A 19,482-nucleotide genomic window follows, 5' to 3' on the forward strand; every position below is an offset into this window, starting at 1 on the left:
AAATTATAAACAGATGATATTTTACGGATTTTTTAATTTTAAGCCCTCCATTTTGAGCATGTGTCCTCGTAAAACAACATACCGTAAAACGTTTTAACAGAATTATTAAACAAAACATGTGGAAAAATGTAGCACCCAAGGAAATTATAAATGGATAGATATATTACAAGAATTGTTTAATGAGTATAATAATAAAAAATGAAATGAAATCTTTAAGTTTTACCTCACACGATTATGCCGATTAGGCTAAAGGAGACGGTGATGATGAGAAATGAATGGAATGGTAGAATGAAGAAAGTGTGAGGAAACGGGAGAACCTCGAGAAAAATCACGAGCACGGTGTTTGTCCACCACAAGGTCCACACGGCACGAGCTGGGATCGAACCAGGGACCTCAAACACCGGAGGCGAACGCTCTACCACTAAGCCACCGCGCCCCCCTTATAATAATAAAGTACATACTGTAGAACAATTGATATAAAGCTTATAGAAGTTATTTTAAGTCCGTTCTGGCAATGCTCTTGGAGCATTCTCATCTGGTTTACTATGAAAATTCTGCCAAAAATTCCTAATCTTGTTAATATATATATATATATATATATATATATATATATATATATATATATATATATATATATATATATATATATATATATAATAGTTGAATTTACCTGAGGACATTTCATGATCATTGAGCGAACCCAGAAATAACTTGTCCGTACCTGCAATGAAAGAAAGTTTAATATTAATTAAAAATTAGCTTATTTCAAATTTAACTATTCACAAGCAATTATATAAAATACTCGAATAACGCCATATTCGCAATTAAATTCTTCGAATACTTGAATTAAAGCAATGGTTAAATAACCAATAACCAAGGACTGATTTATTTATTTTACACAACTTACCATATTTCGAGACTTTCGATACGAGACCGATACGTGACCCTTGAGACGGAAGCTAAGGTAGAGACAGGCATCTGGTAATCGAGACGAGACCCAGACTATGTGCAGTCTTGCCTTGTCTCGGCTCGATACCATCTCTATAAATAGGCTAATACCGTTAGCTAATACTGTCTAATAAAAATAGGGTTACAGTGGCTCATCTCTGGAAGGATTACTGGTTTGACGCTTACCCAGGCGAGTTTGTGCTGAACATAATCGTGTTTTTTTTCGGATTCTTTCGTTTCCTCCCACATTCTGATTCTACCATAAGCATTGACTTTCATCACAATGGCAGATCTAGAAGATAAAAACTGGAGGTGTCAGCCAGAACCCAGATTATAATAGGTATATCATGAGTTTACTATGAATTAAAAAAAAAAAGTATATGCAATCCTTAAATTATTTTGTTACTCAGAAACTTCCCCGGGGTAGATCCGCCACTGTTTCATTAAGCATTGATCTCTTTTAGCTCACAAAGCTCACAGTGGAACGTAAAAGTTTAATAATAATAGGCTAATAATAATAATAATAATAATAATAATAATAATAATAATAATAATAATAATAATAATAATAATAATAATAATAATAATAATAATACATAATGTTCAGTAGTGTTTTCAATCTAGGATTTCGAATTGTATTTGTAACTGTTGAATAACGTTGGGGAAACAACTTCCCTGCCTTTTCCAGCATTATTATTACGTTGGAAAGGCATTGTATATTTTTGTTCATATCTCGCAAATCTGTAAATTACTTTTTTTAATTATTTTTTTAATTGCATTGTATGAAGAAGTATAAATGGTTACAGTAACAGAAACTCGACACTAACCGTTTGATTCTGGGTTTTAAGCTACACAATGATGAAAAGGTGAGGGATCTGGAATGCTAATGTAACGTGAGACAAGAATACTTCATATGTTTGTCTATTACAGGAAGGATCAGCTGTGGTGGTCGTAGTGGTGTTGGAAGGGGGGGGAGTACTAGTTCTCATGTCTCTCGTTCAACTACACTCGCACATTCTCCCCCCTCCTCCCCCGCACGAAAGCCTCATTTCAACTCCGAGTGGAATCCCAAAACCTTTTGTGGCGCTGACACCTTAGAAAACAAATCGGCTCACCTGGTACCTAGCATATAAATGTATTTGGAGGTAAATAACACGGAAGGTCCGGGTGGGTAGCTCAAGAAGGAACAACGAAGAGGAGTGTACGAGGAGAGAGACCTAGTGTACAATTCTCTTGAGGGAGCACGGTTATAAGAGAAGAGAAACATTCTCAGTCACCCTTTTGCACTTGCCTACTTCATTCCGCGCTATTGTTTCAAACTGAAAGCCAGCTAAAAGAGAGAGAGTAGTGAAACGAACCATGAATACAAATGCTACCCGTTACGAAGATTACAAATAGCACACGAAGTACGAGTGAGTGATGGGAAAACTTTATTTGCCTTTCTCATTGAGGGTATGAGATATTTTGTAATGAGACTAAAACACCTCTTGATTAGGCCCTATCTGAAACACAAACACAGCGACGATCAAGTATTCTCAAAGCATTACAACACCATACATATACTACAGCTCCCCACCTTACCCTCCAAAAATCAGAACAAGAGCTCTTCATATAATATTACGAAAATTAACACCAGTCCTTTGTTCTTAATCAACTTATTTAGAGTAATCAATTTATTAGAAGGGAAATATTTCGAGGTAACGCAAACAACCAAATAGAAGCATGAAGATAAAGTGTGCAACGTGGAGGTAAATAATCGTATATAGATGTGCGTAACTGAATAACGAACATATATCGATAAAAATATACTACTTTGAGATAAAAGATGTTTTTTTTTAAAAAAAAAAATAGTATCTACTCACTTCAACAAAAACGTTAAAAGCAGGAAATAATAAGTGTTAAAAAGCAGAAAATAATAATAATAATAATAATAATAATAATAATAATAATAATAATAATAATAATAATAATAATAATAATAATAATAATAATAATAATAATAATAATAATAATAATAATAATAATAATAAAGCTCTTAAAAGCCGAAAATAATAAAAGTGCTGAAAACCAGAAAATAACAATAAAAAAGCTCTTAAAAACAGAAAATAATTTACTATTATCTCCGAATAACGAACATACATCGATAAATATTTTACTTTGAGACAAAAGTTGCTAATCTTTAGTAAATAATATCTACTGATTTCAACAAGTGCTAAAAGCAGAAAATCATAGTAATAAAACTCTTAAAGTAGACAATAATGAAAGTGATAAAAAGCCCAAAATAATAATAATAAAACTCTTAAAAGTAGAAAATAATAGAAGTGCTGAAACCATAAAATAATAATAATAAGACTCTTAAAAGTAAAAAGTAATTTACTATTATCTCTGAATAACCAACATACATTGATATATATTACTTTGAGACAAGTATTGCTAACCGTTTCTAACAGTATCTACCTGATTTCGACAAAAGTGCTAAAAGTAGAAAATAATAAAAGTACTAAAACCAGAAAATAATAATAATAAAGCTCTTAAATGCAGAAAATAATAGCGCTAAAAGCAGAAAAAATAATAATAAAGCTCTTAAAAGCAGAAAATTTACTATTATCTGCTTTTTTTTTAAGTCCGTGCCAAGCTAACAAATTAATCCCTCATAAAATTACCATTCAAACTGATATTATATTAGGTATTAATACATCTAGCTTAAGGCAAACACTTCAAAGTTTTTACAGATAATAACAGTGAATTATTTTCTGTTTTTAGTGTTGTTGTTGAAGTCCGTTTATATATGGAAAAAGAGAGTTAATATTAGGGGGGGTTGTATCAACAAATGGAAACATGGCAAGTAAAGAAAGAGTGGAGGTGGGAATTGTTGTAAGGTGCTGAAAACAAATGCATTTAAAATTGTTTAATTTGTTGCTAATTTTCAGTAATAGTGGAATTTAATTTTTTATTTATTTTTTCTCTTAAGTTTTGTTATGCTATTAATTATCACGCCTGAGGCCAAAGGTTGCAAAATTAGGAAAACAGTTTGTGTAAATTATTCTAGATTTTAAGATACTGTATTTTTATGAAAACAAAGGTTTATGGACTCTTTCTCATAAAGTTCCCTAAATTGATTTTTATATCGTTTACTTACTTATCAAACTTACAAAACTTAGAGGATTTCTAATACTTGATAAAAACCTGTTATTTAGCTTTAGTCTTGTAAGTTCTTGTACACATTCATGAGATACTTTTATGAATGCTATGGACTTCAATTACTAGGACCTACATAAAAAATGAGTGTTTATATTGCCGTGTTTAAAACACGATCAACATATGAAATGTGTTTGTTGGTATTTCACGTTATTAGAACAAATTGTTACATACTCGGATGACTTTTGATGTTATTGATATAACAAAACAATTGCCAATATAGCAGTAATAATGTCATCATCAGTAGTACTCAATAAATGCTGTTTTGATATTGTTTTTGTTTATACATATCGGTACATAAATAATAATAATAAAAACACCGTGTGACTTATACTATATGTATATTTTTAAGTACTAAATATACATATATATTATGTATTTGAGTATTATTTTTTCTTTTTTGAAAAATGGGGTTCAAATATTACAATTACTGTAATAATATGGTACTTGTACCGATTATGGCCCGGGTCTCTAATATGGCCCACCCACCATATCTCTACATATTAACGATGGTGCTACTAGATGACAATATAAACTATGTCCTCTGAGCCGCGCAAATATGTTTATGCTTGTCACGAGGACATAGTTTATATTGTCATCTAGTAGTACCAACGTAGATCTGCAGAGATATTGTCTGTGGGCCATATTAGGGACCCGAGCCATAATCGGTACAAGTACCATACGTAAAATGTAGATTAGGATTAGGGGGCTCCAAAATGTTACTTTGTGCGGGTGAAAATTTTGCCTTGGTCCGCCCCTACCCAAACGCAGTGTGGGTAAATTTTCTTCGGGTTCTCCAGTTTTCTCCCACTTTCTTCATTCCACCATTACATATATTAACATATTCACCGTCTTCCTCAGTCTCGGTGCATAAACTTGGAATTTGGAACTTCAAAAACAACAACTATAATAATAATAATAATAATAATAATAATAATAATAATAATAATAATAATAATAATAATAATAATAATAATAATAAATAAAGTTTGTTACCTTTTAGTGCAAGTAACCCTTTAAGTGCATCACAACGCTGAATGTTCTGTGTGACCGCCGGGAATCAAACCCAGGCCCAAGAACACTTTTTATACAAATGCAAGAACAAAATTCCCAAGTAAGGTAATGTATAATTCGATTTGAGAAGTTGCTCAATTTCGGAAATAATTTCTCAAACATTGCAAGATGTTGGCCGACGCGAGAGGCACGTGCCATTCTTTCGAAAAAGAAACGGGTAATCCTCATCTGGAGTGGGTGGAGCGGGGCAGAGCGAAGCCCTTTCAGTCTGCCACAGGCTATGAACGTCAGATATGTTTACACATGATCGATTACCTATGCCAGGCAAAAGAGAGAGAGAGAGAGAGAGAGTCTACTGGAAACACACGAGAACAAGCAGGCTGGGTGCAGAGAAGAAACAGGGTGGGGAGTGGTTCTTTTGTGTTCCAACACATCTCCCCCTTCCCCCAAAACCTTACAAACCCACTCCACTTTTCTTGCGATCCAGCATTCTCTCTAGTTTCCACAAAACCCACCTACTTTTTTTTTTTTAAACCACGAAAATCTCCTGTAGTTCTCTAACATATCTTCCGAATATACTGCCAGAACTACTCCCACTACTGCTACTAGCAATACAACCAATACCACCAATACTAGTACTAAGACGTTCGATATTTCCATGTACGAGATGTGAAGGTCTGTCTTCCTTTAGTTCAAATGGGGCGGGATAAGAGTACGGGGAGTAAGATGGGTTGAAAAAAGAAACTGTTATCCTCTTTTGCTTTTTGTCCTTCAGCATTAAAAAAAAAGAAAAGTGTTCGCTGTTAGAGCATGTCTTTAAGTCGTTGTTACCCCACCCCTCCTCCTGTACTCAAGAAGAAGAAGAAAAGAAAAAAGTGTTAGAAAAGTCTTTTGGAGATATTTAATGATCGATTTTTATGGTCTGAATGTGAAATTACATCTCTTCCACCAACTTACTCTTCATTTTTTTTTTTAAAAAAAAAGAAAAAGGGATTATATACTAAATGACGTTCTATTATTCAGACAAACTGGGTATTAGCTACGTTTTTCTTCACTTTTTTCTACTTATAAAATAAAATCAAAAGAAACCACCTGTAAATTTTAACTTTGATTTATTACCATCGTAACACTAACGCTATAACATTACATATCTGTCTCATAATTAGGTTATGAGATCCAGAGGTTGATTCATTACCAGTTCAATCGCTTTATTTATTTATTTATTTATTTATTTATTTATTTATTTATTTATTTATTTATTTATTTATTTATTTATTTATTTATTTATTTATTCGAGAAGGCAGTGCCATCTCAGATCCCTTTAGCCGATTTTTTCACACTCGCGATTCCGATGGTTAAGCGCGATCACGTATGAGCACGAGAGCTGTAAACAAATACCAAAGCATATACCGATACCGAGAAAAGTGAGCCCGAACCTGTTGCGGTACATGAGAGATGTGCTTAACACACTTGCCCTTATAGCTGATAGTTCTGACTTTTCATACTGGTAAAATAAATAAATAAACAAATAAATAAATAAAATATTTCAGTTTAACGTTCCACGAACATGCCCTTCAGACTAAGGGAAACGATGAGATTAAAGTAAGCGAATGACGATGAGAGAACTGGTGGAATGAGAAAGTGGAAGGAAAATCCACAAACACGATGTTGTCCACCACAAATTTACTTGGCCGGGCCCATCGAACTAGGGACCCCACGCACCAGAGACAAGCACTGTACCACTGGGCCACCGTGCCCCCTTCTCAGACTGGCGTTCGATGTCTTCTATGCATGCCATTACTCGTATCTAAAGTTGAGGTCAATACAAGAAAATACTGTCCCTTAAAAAATTGTAGAGTTCGTGCTTTTATATCAATTTGTATGTGGCACTATTTTTCTTACCTGTGCGAGCGGTTCCAGGTTCGATTTCTGTTGAAGCCACTCGATCGAAAAATGTAAAAGCTTCTTCAGGCCTAGCACCCTAAGTGAGGTTTCCCTCATTCACACCAGTCAAATGCTGGAATAGTACCTAACATATAGGTTCCAGGCTGTTTCCTGCCTTCCCTTTCCTCGGATAGTGTGATCAAAGAGGAACGTCATCTCTCATACATAGTCATAGGTGCCGAAAGCCCAGAAATCTAATTCTCTAATCCTTAAGAGGCCTCAACCCGGCGAAATTAAAATACCGCTAATTTTACAGTAATTATGTGATATCTTCAATAATCGAAATGTGGAACAAGTGCGCCCTAGACAATATCATTTTACATGAGATATCGTTATCACGACCCACTTATCTGCTTTCGATTTCGAGCCATTTTGAAAATCGGCATTTATTTTCGCGTTTCTAAACAGCTGAAAACATAAAGCCACTAGGTGACTTGTGATAACGGTATCTCACGCAAAATAATATTGTCTAGGGCGCTCTTGTTCCATATTTCAATTATCTTTTATTTATTTGAAGATATCACCTAATTACTGTAAAATTAGTGGTATTTTAATTTCGCCGGGATGAGGCCTCTTAACTCTTTGGTCTTTCTTTTCCTAGAAGTTTAAAAAAAAAACTAAGGAACTGAAGACATCAAAATAGAAAAGATGCAAAATAGCCTAGCAACACAAAATGAAAAGTTATGCAACCCAACTATAAACAGAGTAAGTTGGGTTGCATAATGAGCGCAAGCTAACAACGTAATACCACTTTAACAAAATGGAATATTTAATTTCACGTTCCATCTTTTTGCCTTATAGACAGAAGAAGACGACTGATTAATGAAAGTTATAAAAGAATGGTGGAATGAGAATGCAACATAAAATGGGAAAACCTCCGAGAAAACCCATGAAACACGGTGTTGTCCATCACAAACTCACAAGACCTGGTTAGTTGATTGATTTGGAGCTTAGCGTTCAGTTCAACACGGAGGCTACATGAAAAGTGGACATAATCTCAACCTGGGATCCGAATCATATTAGCTGATACCGGCAGGGTCTCCATGCCGAATGCATATACGCTAACCATACCGTCACGGCAGAATTGTCACATGACCTCGTACCGAACGAGAGAACATCAAAAATAAAGTAAACACAGTACCGTTACGCCGCTGTGCACCCACAATGCCACTTTGAAAGTTAATCATACCAGCATACCTCCCTGTGATCGAACCTAGTACTGTGTATTGTAAAGTCGCATTCCTCAGTTACAGAATTTAAAAGAGGAAAGTAAAATTCGTAGGACATGATGAGCTCTCATTTCTGATGCCCCAGGTCCCTGAGTCCGTCTCAGACTATATGTTTGTGGTAGACAACATTGTATTCGTAGGTTTTCCAGGAGTTTTCCCAGTTATCATTCCACCATCAATACTCCGCCAATTATTTCATAATCCACAATTTTCATTAATAATCCATCTCCTTTACCCTAAAGGACATAATCATAAAATAATTCCATTTCGTACTTAAGTTTAAATAAATCATAGAAAAACATAAAAGTCAAAATTTTAGTTTCTTAAGCAACGCAACTTTTAATGAATATAAATCAATTCTACAAAGTCGGCATTTTTGTACGTCTAGTTGCATCTAACAGAAAATGCAAAATATATTTACTTCAACCTTCAATTATAGAATAACAGAACAAACAAATCCACGAATGCATAACATACAACAGAAGATACTGTCACACAGGACGAACATATGAGGAAAAACTATTTATATTATATAGATAGTATTCTGTCCTGGTGGTATTTTTATTATATAGGCACCATATATACCCAAGGACCCATTATAAAGGTCTAAATGAATACCTAAAGATTACCAATTCGCTACATAAAACTCTTATCGAAGATAAGCATCGCAAAATACGGGCAGGCTATCACACAAGAAAAGAAAAAAATGAAATCCCTAGAGGATTTTGGTCTCACCTATATCTACCATGAGTCAAAAGATAATGAAGACTTTTTTGCGGCTAATATAGAGTAGCGAATGGCAAAAGAATGGCCCTATAAAAGCGGTAAAGAACTTCTTCATAGCGAAACGACAGAACACGAGACAAGTCTCCTTATGAAAAGGGCAAAAACCAGAAAAATGACGTCAATGAACGGGGGGACCGTTAAAGAAGCCTTTTGTATCAAACCCTGGAACGAGGTAAAGACCTCATTTCAGATATATATATATATATATATATATATATATATATATATATATATATATATATATATATATATATATATATATATATATATATATATATATATATATATATTTATATATATAATATTTTAAGGTTAGTTTGGATCTGGGTCAAAAGCTATGTAAGATGTAGTAATCGGCGCATCGAAACCAAAGTTTATGATTACTTTTGAATGTCACGGGAACTGATGTAAAATGTTAAGGCGAAGACACTGAAAGACGGCGAAGAAAACTCGACGAAAGGATAAAGATTACGGGGAATGAGGGACCAGAATGTCATAACGTCTGCAAGAGAGAGAGAGAGAGAGAGAAAAGAAGGAAAATAAACTGACGATAAGCTCACATCTCAGGTGTCATATAACCAGGTAGAAAGATTAGAAGAAGAAGAAGAAGAAATGACCCACGAGCACACCTTTCTCTTAAAATAATACAAACTGTCGCACTTCGGACACCTTTAAATAAGAAAATGCACTTTGAATATTCTTTAAGTATTTTCGTACAAGCAGTAACTATATTATGAACTAAAAATACCGAAATAATACGTCATTTATAACTAACTAGTACTACTATTGCCTCTAACTTTTCATAGTGTGATCCCAGGTTCGATTCCGGTGGGAATACTCGATTGAAAAAGTGTAAAAAGCTTTTTCTGGCCAACCATTAGACCTGAATAAGACTTTCCTGCGTTTTCCTCATTCACACCAGACAAATATTGGGGTGGTACCTAACATATAGGTCTCAGGCCGTTTCTTTCCTTTCCTAATCCTTTCTTCCTTCTCTTTCCCCGAATCGTGTGATGGCCGAGGGACGTCATCCTTCAAACTTAACGGGCTAATATGGCCATAGATGCCGAAAAGCCCAGAAATCTAATTCCTAATCCTAATCTTAGTGATGGGCTAACATGGCCATAGATGACGAAAGCCCAAAAATCTAATTCCTAATCCTAATACTAGTGACGGGCTAACATGGCCATAGATGCTGAAAGCCCAGAAATCTAATTCTTAATCCTAATCCTAGTGACGAGCTAACATGGCCATAGATGACGAAAGCCCAGAAATCTAATTCCTAATTCTAATCCTAGTGACGGGCTAACATGGCCATAGATGCTGAAAGCCCAGAAATCTAATTCTTAATCCTAATCCTAGTGACGGGCTAACATGGCCATAGATGACGAAAGCCCAGAAATCTAATTCCTAATCCTAATCCTAGTGACGGGCTAACATGGCCATAGATGCCGAAAAGCCCAGAAATCTAATTCCTAATCCTAATCCTAGTGACGGGCTAACATGGCCATAGATGCCGAAAGCCCAGAAATCTAATTCCTAATCCTAATCCTAGTGACGGGCTAACATGGCCATAGATGCCGAAAGCCCAGAAATCTAATTCCTAATCCTAATCCTAGTGACGGGCTAACATGGCCATAGATGTCGAAAGCCCAGAAATCTAATTCCTAATCCTAATCCTAGTGACGGGCTAACATGGCCATAGATGCTGAAAGCCCAGAAATCTAATTCCTAATCCTAATCCTAGTGACGGGCTAATATGGCCATAGATGCCGAAAAGCCCAGAAATCTAATTCCTAATCCTAATCCTAGTGACGAGCTAACATGGCCATAGATGACGAAAGCCCAGAAATCTAATTCCTAATCCTAATCCTAGTGACGGGCTAACATGGCCATAGATGACGAAAGCCCAGAAATCTAATTCCTAATCCTAATCCTAGTGACGGGCTAACATGGCCATAGATGCTGAAAGCCCAGAAATCTAATTCTTAATCCTAATCCTAGTGACGGGCTAACATGGCCATAGATGACGAAAGCCCAGAAATCTAATTCCTAATCCTAATCCTAGTGACGGGCTAATATGGCCATAGATGCTGAAAGCCCAGAAATCTAATTCTTAATCCTAATCCTAGTGACGGGCTAACATGGCCATAGATGACGAAAGCCCAGAAATCTAATTCCTAATCCTAATACTAGTGACGGGCTAACATGGCCATAGATGCTGAAAGCCCAGAAATCTAATTCTTAATCCTAATCCTAGTGACGAGCTAACATGGCCATAGATGACGAAAGCCCAGAAATCTAATTCCTAATTCTAATCCTAGTGACGGGCTAACATGGCCATAGATGCTGAAAGCCCAGAAATCTAATTCTTAATCCTAATCCTAGTGACGGGCTAACATGGCCATAGATGACGAAAGCCCAGAAATCTAATTCCTAATCCTAATCCTAGTGACGGGCTAACATGGCCATAGATGCCGAAAAGCCCAGAAATCTAATTCCTAATCCTAATCCTAGTGACGGGCTAACATGGCCATAGATGCCGAAAGCCCAGAAATCTAATTCCTAATCCTAATCCTAGTGACGGGCTAACATGGCCATAGATGCCGAAAGCCCAGAAATCTAATTCCTAATCCTAATCCTAGTGACGGGCTAACATGGCCATAGATGTCGAAAGCCCAGAAATCTAATTCCTAATCCTAATCCTAGTGACGGGCTAACATGGCCATAGATGCTGAAAGCCCAGAAATCTAATTCCTAATCCTAATCCTAGTGACGGGCTAATATGGCCATAGATGCCGAAAAGCCCAGAAATCTAATTCCTAATCCTAATCCTAGTGACGGGCTAACATGGCCATAAATGCTGAAAGCCCAGAAATCTAATTCTTAATCCTAATCCCAGTGACGGGCTAACATGGTCATAGATGCCGAAAGCCCAGAAATCTAAATCCTAAATCCTTTTCATAACGTATTGGGCAGAAAATAGATAACATTTCTAAGATTGAGGGGAAACAATAGACAATAGCCAAATACTGTACAATCTTACCCCTCAAAACTTGAAGGAAAAAAGAGCTCAACTAGATTCAGGAAAGAGATATGATTTTAGTTTACAATGTATCATTAATATATTAAGTATTCGGAGAATAATGTAAGCTCCACAAGACCCAGGGGAGGACTAGTCAAGCATGCTATCCTGCAAATGCAAGGTGTTCCAGCCCAACTTTAGGTAAAGGTGGGACCCATTAAACGTTAGAGAGTAGACCAGCATGATTTTTTTCTAGGTAACTTATATTTTATTGAATTCTATCTGCATAAAATAAATAAAGTTAATTTTCAGAAACACAATATATAGGGGATTGCATAATGTTAAACAGAGCTGGGGCGACACACTGGTAGAGCGGTTACGTCTGGTGTGTGAGGTCTCTGGTTCGATCTCGCGGTAAATAAGTTTGTGGGTTTTCTCGGGGTTCTGTCGTTTCCTCCCACTTTCTCGTCCCACGAATTCTTCCATCTCTGGCGGATCTAGGCCAGGGCCGGGGGTCTTAGGTCCCCACTTTTTTCAGTGACAAAATAATTTGCTATATTGCTATTTTCAGCTATTATTTATATATTTTTGGAAGTTTATTCTATATATGCGTATCATAGTCTGAGTACTGGCTGCCCCCCCTTCAATTTTTAACTTCTAGATCCGCCACTGTCTTCCATCATTATTCACTTGAATTAATCATCGTCTCCCTTAGCCTAAAGGACATAAACGTGGGACGTTACACTGGAATATTTCATTTCCATTTCAAGCCGTGCGAAGAAAAAGGCACTTCTGGTGGTAGTGAAGAGTAAGTCTGGCAAGTAGAGGAACATTGGTGATGGTAGACCAATTTTCACAAGACTGAAAAGAATTCTGGGATTTGAACCTCACATACAAAAACTGAGGTTGAGGTCTGACCTCAGTACATGAATCATATTTACAGAGAACTTTAAGCGGAAGATATTCCCGTCACCACATTTCACACTCACACATTAACGCCTTATATGTATATATCTCCATGAACACCCACAACGCGGTATTTCTGTTGGAAGATCAAATCCATACGAAACGAAACGTTAACGACAAATTGGCTTGGTTGGACCGTCGCCCGTCAGGGAGGTGCCTAGCCCTGTCACAACTTGTTACAGTCGAAGGATTACAAGTAACGTACACGGGGAGACATTAGACAGGGCTACGGAAACCTACAAGATAGTAAATGGCTTCCGTCGAACACATAAAAAATAAAAAAAAAGACTACCATTCCCAATCTGTTAATCCCAAAATCGTGTGAGCATCTGTCGGCTCCTGCCAGAACATAGCAGACTAACTAAACATCACACTCACACAAGTCATATATTCTTTTTCTTTACATATATATAAACTTCTGTCATGGGAGTCCAAGGAGAGGCGAAACACATTATATATACGCTTTCCTTAAGAGATCCGACAAACAAATATTTCAATAAAAACCTCACTACCAACCATCCCTCTTCACTAGAAGAGCGAGTAAAAAAAAAAAAAAAAAGTTTGTGTTGTGTGCATGTGAAATGTACACGTGTGTGGCCGAAAACATGTTTCACTCATCACTTCATATATCCACTACTCGTAGAAATGGGGCGCGAGAAAGATTTTCTTCGTTACTAAATAGAAGTAAAACTATTTTTCATGTTAGTAGTAATACTATAATTGGCTGAATATTTCAAAACTATACAATCATAAATTTTTATAACATTATATAAGAAAAAAATGTATTTTTCCTCTTATTTTTGGTTGTCGTATGGAAAGTGTTGTTGAAATAAATAAATACGTTCTACAATCTTAATGTTTAACGGAGAAAATATCCAAGAATAAGACATATATATATATCAATCGAATAGATCTTATCTGACTGAGCTAGAGATTTGAACGGGCTTGGGCCAAGCCTGCGGGCTGGGCTAGGACCTACAAAGCATATATAACTTCGGGCCCGGGCCGGGCTCGGGCTGTAAAATTTTAAATATACAACCATATTTCTCGGGGCTTTTCGGGCTTAACTTTATAAATATATTGTACAGCGATATACATATTGCACCGTTCTTTCTGGAGAACTTTTAAAGCACAGCTACAAAATTAAACCTCTAATTGCTGCCAATAAAAATACAATTTTGCGTTAATTATTAAATTTCTGTAATTCGGGCTTATTTCTCGGGCTCATTTGATTATCACGTGAGCTCAGGCCTAAATGCTAAAACATAATTCGGAATCGGAACGGGCCTCACATTATAAATTCACGGGCCGGGTCGGGCTTGGGCTAAACATTCCGGCCCGTGCAGACCTCTAGGCTGAGCAAACTGATACGGACGAATTTTAAAAATCTCGTATGAGAAATTAAAAAAAAAAAAAAACTAAATTTTGTAACATTATAAAGTACGTCGTTTATTGACAATAATACAGGAATTGACAGGGTTTTTTTTCTTATTTTCGTGGAAGAAAATATTGTACTTTGTAGCGAAATACAATTTTAAGTAGCAAAATAGAACGTTAACTAGGGAAGTACAATGTTAACTAGCAAAATACAATCTTAACTACCAAAGTACAACGTTAAGTAGCAAAATACAATGTTAAATGGCAAAATACTATAGTAATACTATTCATGGCTTTGGATTAATTGTTTTAACAAAAGAGACTTAAAATACTATGTTAAGTAGTAGATTGCTGTTTGCTTTTTGTTAAATGAGACACACTCTTTATGCATATACTACTGCTAACTAACACTAAAACATATCTCCACTGAATGACTATACATTTCAGTCAATGCTTCCTGTCTTACTAAAATTAATACAAAATTTACCATTTTTCTTTTGTTTACTTATTCATCAGTGAAAGGAGATAATGAAATGTAAGTTACCACAATCAGAGATAATGCTATTCTACAACAGAAAATATGAACCTGAAGAATGTTCAGTGTTGCCATCCATAGAAATTCAGTGTTACCAGAAAAACAATTTCCCTAAAATCTAAGTTAAGACAGCGAGTAGAGGAATGAACTCAACTGCATTTGATTACGTATCATGTTATTTTGGTTTCTTGTGAACTACTTTTTATATAACATTATTATTTAGTTTTAATAACTGTATGTTAAAACTATTCTGCTTATTACAAACTAAATACAGCTATTATTTAAAATGTAGTTCACAGGAAACCAAAACAATATGACACGTAATTAAATGCAGTTGAGTTTGTTCCTCTACTCGATGCCTTAACTTAGATTTTAGGGAAATTGTTTTTCTGGCAACAATGTAATTTCTATGGATTGCAACACTGAACATTCTTCAGGTTCATATTTTCTGTTGTAGAATAGCATTATCTATGATTGTGGCAAGTCGCATTTCATTATCTCCTTTCAGTGATGAATAATCAAGCAAAAGAAAAATGTTAAATTTTGTATTAATTTTAGTAAGGGCAGGCTCTTAAGTCTAACGCACATTTTCACTGTTTTTATACTTTTCTTTAAGCATATAGAGATACCACCACCACTAAACACAAGTCCTAAAACGTAGTAACATTGTCCTATTGACACTATACAGATTAAAGAAAAATTTTAATTGACATGAATATTGCAAATGGATCCTAATAATTCATTTTCCTTATATATGTTATATCTAACCGTATTTTCAAATCAAGAAAATAATATTGAAGATAGTTTTTAAATAATAATAATATTACAAAAATTACAAAATAATCTAATATCCAAAATAGTGTTCTAAACAAGAATAATATTAGAAACAATGTTCTAAATAAGAAAATAATGCTGAACTGTGTGGAAAATTGGAAAATAAAATAACATTAATAATACTACTCGTTTTATTACAAGCATCATAGTAACAGAACACAGTAGTGTTTTCTGTGTTCTTCTTTGAAAAGCCGTGAAGTTACTCATGTTTTGTAGTTTATACGCTTTTTTTGTGATTGATTTTTTATTGCTCATGTATTCAAATTTCTAATTTAATACAGAGACACCAAAAACTTCGTTTATCACGGAAGCAATGAATTATGCTGTGTCAAATGGCTCTACCTGCCTTGATAACATAAGAAGAAGCAATGAAATAGGAAAAAACGAACAAGCAATGCACACACACACACACACACACATATATATATATATATATATATATATATATATATATATATATATATATATATATATATATATAGAGAGAGAGAGAGAGAGAGAGAGAGAGAGAATCTGTATGTGACATACATCAATTTAATACCAGGCAAATACAGGAAATTCTCCACGTCCTTTGCAAGATATTTTCTCTTAAATTTCTCTAATTCTTGTTTTCGTTGGCAGTTTTATTCTTTTCGTTCCAATTACTTAGAGCAATTTGTCTCCGGCCTGTTTCGCTCTTGCCGCAAAGCAAGGATGTAATTGCTTAAGAAGTACAAAAGGATACTTCAGACATATCCACGCAACCAAATTCTTTCTTTCTTCACTTTTTTTTTCTTTTTAAAAGTATTTTTTGTTGTTTGATGACAAAAAAAGTCGGTCTAGATCCTTTACATAAGACACATATGGTTGACAGACGGCTCCTCAAGTATTCATTCATTTTTTTTTCTTTTTAAATTTTCTTTCTTCTTTCCCCCCACTTTTTGTTTCACTTGTTGTAGTTCGGTTTTCCTTTGTTACGAAGAGAATAGTGGGACGAAAATCTGAAATAAGACTTTTTCTCGTTTCGTTATTTCGTCATTGAGGTTGTACATTTCACGAGACATTCCAAAAAAAAAACCTCCGCTTAGGAAAAGAAAAAATGGATTTTTCTGTACATGAACTTATACGCAAAACCGTTCCGACCAAGAGCATACAAGAACAAGACAGTTGTGCAGGCAACAAGTTGTCCTAGGAGGGTCATGACTTTTTTTAAAGAGGTCGAGGCTTTTTACATAAAAAGTAGACTAGAAATCTTTTATTCAGAATATGAAGGCATTGATAACTCAACGAACGTACATACTTACATATCATTTTATTTCCAATATTTTACAACTTGGAAAAATGAGTCTTGACAGTGCGTGGTTAGAATCACAGGTTGTAGGAAATGTACAAATAAGCAATGGCAGATCTAGCTCTTAGCCGGGGAAGCATAGGATTCTCAGTTTTTTGAGTAACAAAAATAATTTAAGCAATTATTTATATATTTTTGAAACTTTATAGTAAACTCATGGTGTTCAGGCTGACCCCACCTAGTTTTTACCTTCTAGATACGCCACTGCAAATAAACTGTTTATAAGGAGACAAAAACTATTTATGGTAATCCGTACGTTTCACCGCATTTATGATATACACTGAACAGCCAGAACATTTCGACCACCCGCTACATTTTGAACAAAGTCGGCACAGTAGAACCGCTCGCCGGATAGCGACCGGGGTCTCATTCGATTAATCAGTGTGCAGCTTATGTGTAGAATGGCGAAGGGCTGCTATATACTATCAAAGTTTGACAGGGATCAAATTGTGATGGCCAGACAGCTGGGAGCAAGCATCTCGGAAACAGCGTGACTTGTTGGTGTTCGCGAGCTGCCCGGTTTGATTTCTGTTATACAGGACTCGTGTATTAATTAATCATAATGAGGCAATTGGGAATTTGCTTGAATGAACAGCTTTATTTTAGAAACTACAATCTAGAAACTGGAAACGATTCAAGGCGAACTCAAATCTTGTACGGCAATTGACCATCCAGCACGTAGCTCAAGTGCGCTGCCTGGATGGTCATGGCACCTCGTTAACTCTAGCGCCTTCAGGTTCAGTGTCAACGGTAATCTTTCTAGATGTTGTTGCAGAGGTAAAAGGACTTGCAGTTGTATGAAATATATGGAAAAAATTAAAGAGAAAACAGGAAAATCTCTTCAAGTTCAGACAAGCTCAATGAAAAAACACCATTATTTAAAAAAGAAAGAAAGAAAGAAAGAAAGGAAAACAACAATGTGGCTGTATTTCGCACGACAACACGTCATTTCAGCAAAAGAGTAAGACAATATTTCGCGCGATCTTCAATTCTTTATCAGTTGACTTTGAGAAGGTCTTTGACAGAATAAGTCATAACATATTTTTAAACAAACTAAATCATCATTTTTCTTCAACCCTCACCAAAAATTCTTTTCATCATGTCTAAGTGAGCGTAAGCATACATTTGACAACAAAGAATTTAAATCAGACTCATATATATACCTAGTTTGTACGAATATACGATTGTACAGTTATCCTGTATCACATAGTGTCTGATGAAGCCAAAGAGTTAGTTGGCAAAACTGTAACACGTGTTGCATTTTAATGAAAATATATAGTTTTGCTCAGCAAATAATTAGTTTATATTTAATTATAACAAAGCAAAGCTTCTACTTACGGGAAATATCACAGTTGGTAATTAGTAATAATGGCGATTTAAAAACGATAAGAAAGGAAGTCAGTCAACTCACAGTACACGTACTATTTCTACATGCGCAGATGGAATGAAGAAAAGCTTTGTCAGAATGGTCGAATGCTGGGTTGAATCCCGGACTTCCCGATAGAAGCGAAAAAGCTAACCACTCAGTCATGTTTGTTGTGCAGTTGAATTTAGCTTAACTCAAATATATTCCGTAGTCCTATTTCTGGAGGGAGGGAGCCGTAATGATACGTTGAATCCCTTTTGTTAAAAATTCAGAAAACTTGAGGATTGGGTAAATCGTGGCGGTGGTTATATAAAACTTAACTCTAGAATTTCTGTATTCTTAACTGTAGAATTTCAAGAATACACAGAACCAAAAGCTGTAGATGTGCAGCCTTTAAGTGTATCATATAAATCTAAGTATTTCCCTTGTTTTATTTTAATTTTATTTGGTTTCAAATAGAGGGATGGAATATTTTGAAATAAAAATACTACATACAATTTTGTTAGTTATTTGTGTATTTTTTTAAAAAAAGAAGTGTTTACTTTTAGGGTTGGCTGGTTTACACCAGCTCTTTTTTTTTTTTAATAACTGCTTTAAACCAAAAAAATAAAAAGAACGAAAAATGCGAATCGTGTGAATTCCATGGTGACGTTTCCACATATCAAACCATCTGCATTAGTTTTATTTCCTTTTCAGCTTTTAATCAAGGTGTCCCATGTTCAATTCTCCGTCGAACCACAACCCTTCTTTCATGCGTAACCCAAGTAGCGGTTCGGATTCACTTTAAGCGAAAGTCTTCTTCTTGCTAAGCTCGGTATTACGTAAGGATGTTAAGCTTAAACATACGAAACGAAACCAAATTGTATATTTCTGCATGCGTGAATGCCTGTTGTTTTATAAAGAAGCCAAGGTTGCTTAAATATATTATAT

General features: G+C 35.3%; 1 long non-coding RNA gene across 1 annotated transcript in view; it reads right to left on the bottom strand.

The window, feature by feature from the left end:
* Nucleotides 1-702: 702 nt before the first annotated feature.
* Nucleotides 703-19,482, bottom strand: part of LOC145672919 (uncharacterized) — a 569,575-nt gene continuing 550,795 nt past the window's right edge. Inside the window, exon 3 of the long non-coding RNA XR_014128701.1 lies at nucleotides 703-721. This is a non-coding gene — a long non-coding RNA (uncharacterized LOC145672919). The remainder of the gene's footprint in view (nucleotides 722-19,482) is intronic.

This window comes from Thermobia domestica, chromosome 16 (genome assembly GCF_964235325.1).
Source record: "Thermobia domestica chromosome 16, izTheDome1.hap1.1, whole genome shotgun sequence".
Lineage (NCBI taxonomy): Eukaryota > Metazoa > Arthropoda > Insecta > Zygentoma > Lepismatidae > Thermobia > Thermobia domestica.